Source organism: Octodon degus, unplaced genomic scaffold, assembly GCF_000260255.1.
Source record: "Octodon degus isolate 3935 unplaced genomic scaffold, OctDeg1.0 scaffold00011, whole genome shotgun sequence".
In the NCBI taxonomy this organism is placed as follows: domain Eukaryota; kingdom Metazoa; phylum Chordata; class Mammalia; order Rodentia; family Octodontidae; genus Octodon; species Octodon degus.
In genome coordinates this window covers 25516578-25528270 of record NW_004524587.1, presented here as the reverse complement: position 1 = coordinate 25528270, position 11693 = coordinate 25516578, and positions in this window count along the sequence as shown.

The following is an 11693-nucleotide window of genomic DNA, read 5'->3' as shown; positions in this document are numbered from 1 at the left end:
TTTTGTATCTGTGTATTCAAAGTGGTTAGGATAGATATATAGTTACATTCTCTTAATGAATAGAATGATTTGTTCTAATGGTGTTTGTAGATAAGATATCATGTCCGCATCTTGCACAGCAATTAACCACTGGGAAGAATGTATGCAATGTGTGAATTGTTGAAAGTGTCCTACCAATTTGGTTTGAAACTGTCTCATTGCTATTTGTTTCTCAATAAAATTATGGAAAAAAAATAAAAAGGGAGCTGATGTCACGGACAGTTCTGCCTGGTAACTGCACCACAGTTTATTTGCCTTTTTCAACAGAAAAAAGTAAATGCTTGTTGGAAAGATAGAACAGCGCGAGGCCAGGTCCTCACCATTTTCATTCCCCGCTCCCGTGTATTCACTATCAGCAATTTAACGTTTACTTCCCAGAGAAGACAATTTTTCCATGCATACATGTATTTCTATAGTTTTTATACAAAAAAACTATACTTTTTAGTTTACTACTGTAAACTAAACTCATCTTGACATATGAGGGCATAGACAATATTTGTTTTGTTTTGTTTTCTGCAGAACTGGGGATTGAACTCAGGCCCTTGCGCTTGCCAGGAAAGCGCTTATTCCACTGAGCCATCTCCCTGGCCCCACATTATTTGTTGAATAAGTGAATTATGAATTTCTACAGTTTGTGTCTCACTTAAAACTATGGCATGGACAGCCACGTCATCTGCCTCATTCTCTCTGTGGCCGTGCAGAATTCGAGAACTGGCGGCCCCGCCGCGCGGTCGGATGCTAGGCTGTCGCTGCTCAGTGTTCACAGCCCTCGTGTTCACACCCTCCCTTGCGTGCTCCTGCATGTCTGGAACCAAGTGTGATAACAGATTGCTGGCCTCCCACCAAAGCCCGCATCCTAGTCCTCAGAACCTGCACATCTGTTATTTTACATGGCAAAAGGGACTTGTAGGTGTGATTTGGGTGAGGCTCTTAAAATGGGGGATTATCTTGGAGCATGGAGTAGGCTCAGAATAACCACACAAGGGAGGCAAGAGCGCCTCGGGCATGCGATGACTTGTTGCCGGAGGCCCTGAGAAGCTGCAAAGTGAGGGAGTGGCTTGTCCCCTAGGGCCTCCAGAAGGAATACTAAATTTCAAATTTCATCGGCCTCCTCCAGAACCCTGCAAACCCAGAAGACAGGTTTGCCCCAGCACAGGGCAAGGCTCAATCTGCATTTGTTTGGTGAAAAACATAAAATGACAAATCCACCCTGTAGTCCACTTACGAATTTAAGCCAAGTCATGCCTAAAGGTAAACAAAAATGATAGCTAAGATTTAACAAAACATTAAGTTAAATTTTTTTTTTTAAATCAAGTTCTATTCCACTTTTTAAAAGTTAAATAAGGGCCAGTGAGATAGCTCTGCAGACTAAGCATGCAGAGACCAGGGTTGATCCCCGCCCCTGGGCTTGGTGGTGCATGCCTGTAATCCCAGCACTGCGGAGGCTGAAAACAGGAGGATCACTATGAGTCAGTGCTGCGTAGTGAGACCATGTACCAAATACATAAAAATAAATAAATAAAATATAAAATAATTTCATAAATACAAACATTAGGGGCCGGGGAGATGACTCAGTAGAATTAAGCGCTTCCCTGGCAAGCGCAAGGGTCTGAGTTCAATCTCTGGTTCCGCCAAAAAAAAAAAAAAAAAAATACAATCGTTAGCCTGGGTCTTGTTTTCTCCTTTTTGCATGGAGCTTTATTCATTTTCTCAGGAATCTATTTGTGAGTAACTTAAATGTTCATTTAACAAGTTTATAAAGACAGACTTGCCTGACGCTTTGCCTGAGGCTTGTATTCCAGTTATTGAGTGAACTTGATTTTTATTTTTTATGTATTTATCTCATTTTTTATTATTTTATTTTATTGAGAAACAAATATCAATGAGACAGTTTCAAAACTGATTAATAGGACAGTTTAAATAATTAATATATTGTACACTGTTATCTTCTTAGTGGTTATCTGTAGTACAAGATGCAGACAGGATATCTTGTCCAAATACTATTACAAATCTTTCTTCTCATTGAATTAAGAGAAAGTAGCTGTATATCTATCCTAACTATTCTGCATATACAGATACAAAGTAGTCGGGCCGGGGAGATGGCTCAGTGGAATAAGTGCTTCCCTGGCAAGTGCAAGGGCCTGAGTTCAATCCCTGGTTCCACCAAGAAAAACCCAAAATAGTCCTTTGTATCGCCTTTTTTTGTTTAGTCCTGTCAGAAATGGGTATTCCATTGGCATCTAAATACTACAGGTACATGAATTCAGCAAAACAATCCAACACAGTCCAACAGTCCACAATAGTAGTGGGTTATCCGCAGAAGTTGTTGACTTGAGCCTTTCACAGCTCAGCATATTAATATGGCTTTACTTTATATATGAACTTGATTTTTATTTATTTATTTTTTTAAATTTTATGTGTGTGTGTGTGTGTGTGGCCAGCTCAGCCCACCAGGGGGTGGGGTGGGCTGGCATGTGGTGCTGGGGGATTGAACCTTGGTCCCTGTGCTTTGCTAAGCTTGTTCTAAGTAGGTGCTTTTGAAGCACAGGGACTGTAGTTCAATCCCCCAGCACCACATGCCAGCCAGCCCCGCCCCCTGGTGGGCTGAGCTGGCCACACACACACGCACACACACATACACACATAAATTAAAAAAAAAACAACAACAAACTTTTATTACTTAGATGTATACATACTTTTGTAAATTAAAAATAAAACAAGATGGGCTGGTGAGATGGCTCAGTGGTCTAAAGCACCTACTTAGAACAAACTTAGCAAAGCACAGGGACCACGGTTCAATCCCCCAGTACCACATGCCAGCCAACCCCGCCCCCTGGTGGGCTAAGCTGGCCACACACACACACACAAATAAAATTAAAAAAAAAAATAAATAAAACAAGTATAAGAAGACTAAAAGTTTCCTTAGAATCTACCACTGTCGCTAGGCATAGTGCAATAATCTACTGTAATCCTAGTACTCAGGCTGAGCAGGAGACCAACATGGGCAGTTTAGTGAGACCTTTTTCAAAACACAGTGCAAAGGGCTGGGCAGGTACCTCAATGGTAGAGCACCCTTGGGTTTAATCCTCAGTGTTAGGGGGCATCCACACCTGGACAGGCCCGCTCTTAGCATCTGGTAACCAAGTGCACCAACAGAGCGTAAGCTGCCTCTTCTTACATGGATTGTTTTTTTTTTTTTTTTAATTTTTGTACCAGGAATTGAACTCAGGCCCTGTGCTTGCCAGGCAAGCACTTAGTCTACTGAGCTATCTCCCTGGCCCTTCTTACGGGATTCTAGTACATTCAATTTTTCAGGATCGGCGTGGCCTTCTGCATGCCCCCTGCTCCCGGCTGATTGCTGAGCCTGGGCACACAAGAGCTAAGGCCTTGCCTTGGTGAGCAGACAGCCTGTCAGTCGCAGCTCTCAGCTCCCAAATCCATAGGGTTGGGTTCAAAGCAGAAAAGAAATATGGGGAATTATCTGCAGAGTAATCACTGCAGTAAACAAGTTTAAAAATTGCATTCAAGTTTTGAAAACCAGATTATCAAATTAACAAAAGGGAAGGGAACACACTAGACGTAGCAGGGCTAAGTTTCCAAATGTCTTTTTAGAATAATTAACTCCAGGCAGCTGGGACTGAGCACATTCACAAGTGGGGAGCAGCAGCAGGGCCGCAAACTGGAGGGCAGCCCGGGTATGCAGAAGGAGGCTGGGCAGGGCTGGCTGAAGCCAGGCGCTTCTCCCCACAGGAGGAGGCTTCTCTGCATGGCAGTTAGGAGCTCAGGTTTGGAGACCCAGAGCTGCCGCAGACCAGCTGCAGCTGACCTTCCTCATGCTTGGCTTTCTCATCTATAAAATACAGGTGATCTAAGGCTGGAGCAGGAAAATCACGAGTTTGAGTCCCACCTGGGCAATTTAGCAAGGCCCTATTTCAAAACTTAAAAAATAAAAATAAAAAGGGTTGTGTATGTAGCTCAGTGGTGGAGCACCCTTGGGTTCCACACCCAGCACCATAAAAGAGGGAGGGGGCATAATCTAAATTCCTCCGTGTTAGGATTGTGTCACACATGTACGGAACAGTGCCTCTTAAATATCCCAGGCTTGTGAGTGATTACTGTGGTAGCCCCTTTGACGAGTGAGGTGGAGGAAGGGCAGGTGTGTATTCATCCATGAACAGCACCCTTGCTTCTGGAGTAGGGTGGCACTAAACAAGGTCACTGGAATGGTTTCCGAGCTTAGAGCCAGATCCTTGCTAACTGACCCCAGGTGAGAAATCACACGGTGATGTTTGAAGCTTACAAAACCGGTTTCCAGAGCCTCTGAAGAAACAGCCTGCTGCTGATAAGGTACCAGAGTAGTTACTGTTTGGCGCTATCTGACCAATCACTGCCCCTCAATGCCCAGCATGCACCCAGCACCCACTGGGCCAACCCGGCCTTGGCTCCTACGATGAGGGTGCTGGTGCCGGGGGCTTACTGCTTCCTGGACAAACAGCACACAGATCCCCTTTGCCTCACTGCCAGCAGGGTGAGCCCCCCAAGGCCGAGTCCTGGGAGGGCTCTGATGCAGATCTGGCTGTGCCTCTAGGAAGGGGCACCTGCCAAACAAAGTCAGCTGTCCTGGTTCCAGTAACAGTTCTGGTGATTGGAAACTGCTGCGGAGCCCAGTGATGCTGAATCAGAGGCAGTGGGAGATGGAGAGGCCTGGGGAAACTCGCTCTTCCAATTCTCAGGGTCTTCAGATGCAGAAGGAACCTGGTGACACGATCCTAGAAGACCAGGACTTCAAAGGCTTTGAGAACAGTCTTCAACTGAGTGCCTGCTCTCTGCTTTCCTGCACTGGGCCATCTGCAGTGAAGCCACCAGGGAATTGTTTTAAAGTCATAGATTCTCTTGTGCCCTCCATCACTGCTCCTGGGCCAGGGTCCTGGGATCAGGACTTAGGGGCCTTAAGCTACAAGGTCTCCTGGCGATTCTGAGACCCTTCAGCCAGTCACCTGGGACTTGGGAGTGTACGACTTAAAATTCGGGGAGGAGAAAGAGATGCCTGACCTCTGGATTTATGTGCCTACAATTGCCAAGTGCCTTCAATTCCAGGAAAACAGGGAGAGTTCAACCCAAAGGGCAATTTCTGTGATTACTTAAGAGTTTTTTTTTCATTTTCCAGTTTTAAGCAACTGCTAAATTCAGCTGTTGCCCACTTTACAGACATGGGCTCTGAGATGGAGGGATCTGGCTACTGCACACAGGCCAAGGGATCCTGTTTCTTTTCAGCGTTCACTGTCCCTCAGGGCCCGTGCAGATTGCTTTACACATGCGCACCTAATCCTCAGTGGAAGGACTCAGTGAGGGGAAGAGGGGAACGATGCCCAGAAAGGTTAAGCAACTTGCTAGGTGTCACCGGGCAGGGGTCCTGCTTCCAACCCTAACTTTAGACTTAAGCATCTCTTTCCCCATTCCTCTGGCTGAGAGGGAGGAAGAAAATGATCACCATTGGTTACATTTTCAGCTGTGAGGGGTCTGAGCAAATCCCGCTCACAGAGACGGGCACACACCTCCTCCCCATCCTCTGCACTTGGACTTCGCTGCTGCTGCTGCTGCGTCCCTGGGGAAGCCGGCTTGGCGAGGAGGGAACCGTGCTCCCAAGGTGGTTCTTGTGGGTGGAAAGTGGGGACAGACTGTGCCACCCACCAGAAAGTTGTGGGGATGCAGGAGAGGAGAGAGCAGAGAACAGGGCTGGGGCAAGGAGCTGCCCTCCGTCCTCTCCAGGGGACACAGTGAGGTCACAGCTTCTGGCAGACAGCATCTGGATGCCTGCAGGAGGAGAGTAACAGGCCATAAATAATGCAGCAAGTTAGCAGAGAGCAGCTACAGAAGAGCACTGCCTCGCTAGCTAGCTCAGAAGCAGGAGGCTGGGAAGGAAGTTCACCCTGCCTGGAGAGCGGGATGCCCCCTTGGGAGTTTGGTTTCCAGAGTGTCCCTCAGAGCACCCATCCTAGTGAGCAGCCTCTATGGGGAGGACAAGCAGGATGAGAACGTGCTGACCACGGGAAAGCCTTCCCCAAGGTGAGGCAGTGTTGTGGGGAGAGAGAAATTATTTTTCTTTGTCTGGAGCCTTGTAAACCTGACAAAGAGAAAAACAGCTAGATGGTGATGCAAGCCCTTAATCCCAGCACTACAGGAGGCTGAGGCAGAAAAATCCAGGGTTTGGGCTGGGGAGATAGCTCAGCAGTCTAAGTGCCTGCGTGGCAAGCCAAAGGACCCAGGTTCGATCCCCAGTACCATTGTGCTGGCCCACACTGAGCCGGCCACCAAAACCAAGCATGGTGGTGCTTGTCTGGGGAGACTGAGACAGGAGGATCACTACGAGTTGAAGCTGCATAGCGAGACCCTGTACCAAATAAATAAATAAATAAATAAAGACTAAAAAAAGAAAGATCCAGAGTTAGAGCCCAGCCTGGGGAACTTAGTTATTTAATGGGGCCCCCTCTCAAAATAAAATTAAAGTTAAAATTTTCTGGGAGGTAGCTCAGTGCAGATGCTCTGGGTTCAATCTCCCCAGTACTAAGGAGAGAGAGAGAAGATCATTCGGACATGCATTGCACAAATTCATGCAAATTCTCATTGAAGAATACCTCAAAGGGATCGGTAAGACTCTGGATTATAGAGCATCCAACACCAAATTTTTAGAGAAGGACAAAATAAAGGGAAAGGACTTGGAGTCTCTGGGAGACAAGCTGTAGGGAGGTACACGTTGAGGAAACAATGGAAGATGAGGCAGGAAGTGTGCATGGGTTCCTTGGCGTCCTTTCTGGTATCCCCATTCACTAGTTTCTGTCCTTCCTGCTGGTGGGGAGAAGGCGACACCTTCACAAATGCTCATCCTGATTTTAGGCCAGTAAGGAGGAGGGAGGCAGATTTTTGTGTATGTGTTTATTCTCCATTGTCTTCAGCACAACCTAATGTGTATGCCAAAGTGCCATGTTAGGGGCTGGCATACTTTAGCATTGCTGTGGTGCTATTATTAGAATGTATGGGCCATCTAGAAAGGTAGCCGAGCACAGTGGTCAACAACAGAGACTTGGGCTGGGGAGATAGCTCCACAGTGTAAGTGCCTGCCTGGCAAACACAAGGACCCGAGTTCAATCCCTGGTATAGCCAGCCACGGAAACCAGGTGTGGTGGTGCTCGCCTATAATCCTGGCTCTGGGGAAGCTGAGACAGGAGGATCACTAAGAGTCCGAGCTGCATAGCAGGACCCTGTACCAGCAAAATAAAAGATAAAAAATAAAAATAAAAAAGATAGAGAGATTTGAGCCACACTGCTTTGTTCGCACTTGGTTACTAGCTGTGTGAGGAGGCAAGTGCTTCACTTTTCTTATCTATCAAACAGGGATAGTGATAGAACACGTCAAGAGGGGCTGCTATGAGAAATGAATGGGTCAGGGATGTTCACACTTGGAGCAGTACCCATATCTTCACCACGTTTCCTTCACTAGACAAAATACCAACATTCACTGCCTAATATAGGAGAAGTTCATCCTGGCGCACAGTTCCAGCCCACAGTCACCTGGCTCCAAGGCAAACCAGAAGGTCAGAGGGCCATCGTGGAAGAGGAAGTGCTCAGCTCATGGCAACCAGAAGACAGAGAGAGAAGGGGAAGCCGAGAATAGGAACACACCCACCCTTCCGGTCATACCCTCAGGACCCACCTCCAGCCAGAGTGGGAGCACACGCCCTCCATGTTCCATCTAAAGCCCTACCTCTAAATATATGAGTCTCTAGGGGGACATTCTCGGTCTAAACCATGATAACCCAGCACAGTGGAGGAGTATTCAACAGCTGGCTATTCCCTCACTGGATAAATTGGCACCATCATGGCACTTACAGGATGGGCTGTTAGGCTATTTGGGGATTTTCCCCCCTGTATTTAGGACAGGGTCTACAGGATCAAACCCCCAGCCCCTGCGCCTGCTTGCAAACACTTTATCCACAGAGCTATTTTAATCCATTCAGCCAGGCACAGAAACCAGGTATGGTGATGCATGCCTATAATCCCAGCTAATAATCTAATAATCTCTATTTTAAAGTCATCTGATCTGCAACTTTCTTTTTTTTTCCTTTTGGCAGAACCAGGGATTGAACTCACACCCTTGCTCTTGCCAGGCAAGCACTCATTCTACTGAGCCATCTCCCCAGCCCCTTGATCTGCAACTTTCATTCCCCACTACTCAATAACAACTGTTATAGCTCAGCTCTAGAACATTCCACAGAAGTCTCACATGTTCTGAGGAGGGGCTTTTGGAAAGGGATCAGCTCGTGTGGGTGACCCACTCCTTGGTGGATTGACCAACCCATTGATGAGATCATCATAGCTGATGTGCTGCTGGGAGATGGGGCCCAGCTAGGAGAGGTGTGTCACTGTGGGTGTGCCTCGGGACGTCTGTGTCCTTCCCCAGCCTTCCCTCCTGCTTCCTGGTGGTCTCAAAGTGAGCAGCATTCCTCCCCCCACTCCCTTCCTATGATGTTTTCACCTTGGAGACAGCCAACAATGGACTGAACTCCCCAAAGCCAGGAGCCATATTAATCCTCTCCTACTCTAAGTGGTTCGTGTCCCAGAAGCAGGAAGGTGACTAATGCAACAACATCTTCACAGGTTCCAGGAATTAGGACTTGGGTTTTAAAGGCTGGCAGGCATTATTCTGTCCACTGGAGGTATAGTACTAATACAATATTTGTTTATTGTCCATGGTGTGCCAAGCTTGCATTGGCAATATACAAATATTCATTTACTTGATACACACTGGGGGAGATTCCCACCTACTAAGCTCACACTGAGTATCAGGCCCACTGCTGGGTCTGAAAAGTGAAAAAGACATAGTTCCTAGGACTGGGGATGTAGCCTAGTGAGATCGGTGGTAGAGTCCTTATCAGCATGTACAAGGCCCTGGGTTCAAGCCCTGTTATGGGGCTGGGAGGACTGGATACAATCCGTGTCCTCAGGAAGCTCACTGTGTGGGGGGTAGAGATAGCTCTGTGTAGACAACCGCTAGATAGACCATTAGATACCGATAGATATAGACAGCTGCTGTTGATCATCAGGCCTTTGCACTTGCCAGGTGTATGTTTGCTTATAAAAATCAGAAAAATAGGGCCAGCAAGATAGCTCAGGAGTTTTTTTTTGTTTTTTTTTTAATTTATTTGTGTGTGTGTGTGTGTGTGTGTGTGTGTGGCCAGCTCAGTCCACCTGGGGGCAGGGCTGGCTGGCATGTGGTGCTGGGAATTGAACCGCAGTCCCTGTGCTTTGCTAAGCTTGTTCTAAGTAGGTGCTTTAGATCACTGAGCCATCTCACCAGCCCAAGATCAGGAGTTTTAAAGTGCCTGCTTAGGCAAGCTTAGGCAAAGACTACAGTTTTGTTTTTTGTTTTTTGTTTTTTGTTTTTTGTTTTTGGCGTTACCAGGGATTGAACTTAGGCTCTTGTGCTTGCCAGGGAAGTGCTTATCCTACTGAGCCATCTCCTGGGCCCCTGAAAAGACTGCAGTTTGATCCCAGACATCACATGCCATGCCAGCCCTGGCCCCAGCGCAGGCTGAGCCAGCCACACACACAAAAATTTAAAAATAAAATAGATAAATAAATAAATAAAATCCGAAAAATAAAGCTACAGCTAGCTTTGTAAATGCTGAAAGAATTAAATAAGCTATATGTGTTGGTGATGCCTTTAGCATGGGGCCTGGCATAGTTGGTGGCCAATTGTTGTTATGACTAGTTGTACTATTGAAGGGGAGCACAGAGACAGGGAATCAGGGGATCTAGGAGGCCTAAACTGACAGCCAAGAGATGAGCAGAATGAGCTAAGGGAAGTGTGGGAAGAGAAAGGAAGAGGAACCAGGACAGAGGCAATGGATGTGCAAAGGCTCTGCAGGGAGCACCCCCTTGGTCCTCACGACACCCCAAAGCCCCTCCAGGCCTCTTCCTGCCACAGCCATGAATTATGCTCCCTCCTCCAAGGTATGGAAACCACGGGCCATGCTGTCTTCTCAGCACCCAGTTCTGAGGTGGCCTAATGCACCACCACGCCACCAAGCTCATCACTTCCTGCGCCAACACTTCGTAGCCTGAAGCATGCAGTTCATTGTCCTGATAGCCACCAATCAATGGGCTCCAGTAGACACCACTGGCTGGGGGCTGGGGGCTCCTCAGTGGTCAACCCACTCCTCAACTTTATCATGAGACCCATTTGAAAGATGAAGACATTCTGCCAAGTTGGGATACTTGCCCTAGGCTACCCAGGTAGTAGAAGGTCGAACCCAGCGCTGCCCGGCCCTGGGCCATGAAGCCTGCATGAGCCAACAGCTGAGCCTTTGATGGCTCAGCTCTGTGCCTAGAGGCTGGACAGAAGAGGGTAGAAGGAGATGGCGCTTTAAAAAATGAGCTGGTCTACCCGTGAGTCAATGAACAGATGAGACCTAGAGTCTGAGACAAGGAACAGGCCAGAGGCCAGAGCACTTACTAAAAAGAGCAGACGTGGGCTGAAGGAAGACACAGCTCAATGGCAGAGCTCATGCCCAGCACCCATGAGGTCCTGAGTTCAGTTCCCAGTGCCAAAAATAAAAAGAGCAGAAGCCCTTCTTTTCCAGGATAAGTTGCAGTAGCAACAAGGTCCAAGGAAAGAAAGCACAAATTGGCTTAGACACTTAAGGGAGGATCCCAGACCACCCCCACCTGCACAGCCTAGTCCTTCCCCACGGTCATGATCATCTGACCCAGATCTACTACAGGAGCCAGAGGGGACCATTTAGTTATCTGTTCATTGATTAGAGACAGAGTTGTGCTGACTCTAACATGCCTGTGTAGGGCTCGTGGTGTACACTGCTGGCTGCTGGCCCCTTCACCTCCAAAGCTGGCAATGCTGGCCCACCGTTTCCTCTGAGGAGTGTGCTGTCCTGACGTCCCGCCTAACTTCTTAACTTCTTGCACTGAACCTCTTTTGTGAAATCTTGGTGACCCCTCATGATGATGGGTGGGGCAGCAAATAAACAACTACCTTCTGAACAGCAAGGAGTTAGCTCTGAAGGCCTGGCTCGTTCAAACCCTGTATACTGCAGAGATCAAACTGGCCCTTCAAGAAGATAGCCTCCACACCCTTGGCACGTCCCACCTGAGGGCAGTTTTTGTATTTAGGAGGCCTTGGGCCGCAGTGAACCAGTTGGGCTTCTGGGGACCTGGAGAATGCGTGGCTAAGGTTAGTTTTATGGGTGCTACTTGCCTATATGAGTGACACCCCCCCCCAAAAAAAAAAAAAAACACTCATACCAAAGCTCATGTAAGCTTTTCTGTGTGGCAATACTTTGCATGTATTGCCATACATTCTTGCTGGAAGAATTAATGTGTTTCTATGTGACTCTCCTGGGAGGAGACAGTTGTAAGCTTGCCCCTGGTATCTCCACACTTTTCCTCTTTAGTGTTGGGGGGCTAGCCTTACGTGTGGCAATCTTTTCCCCTTAGCTTGCTGAGTGCTGGGACCACAGGCACGTACCCCATGCCTGGCTCTGATTTTTAAGCTGTATTATTTCACTCCAATGAATACTAGAGATAATAGAATGGCTTTCTTGGGTGATGAGGGCTCATCTAGCAAGTCATCAGGCCTGAGG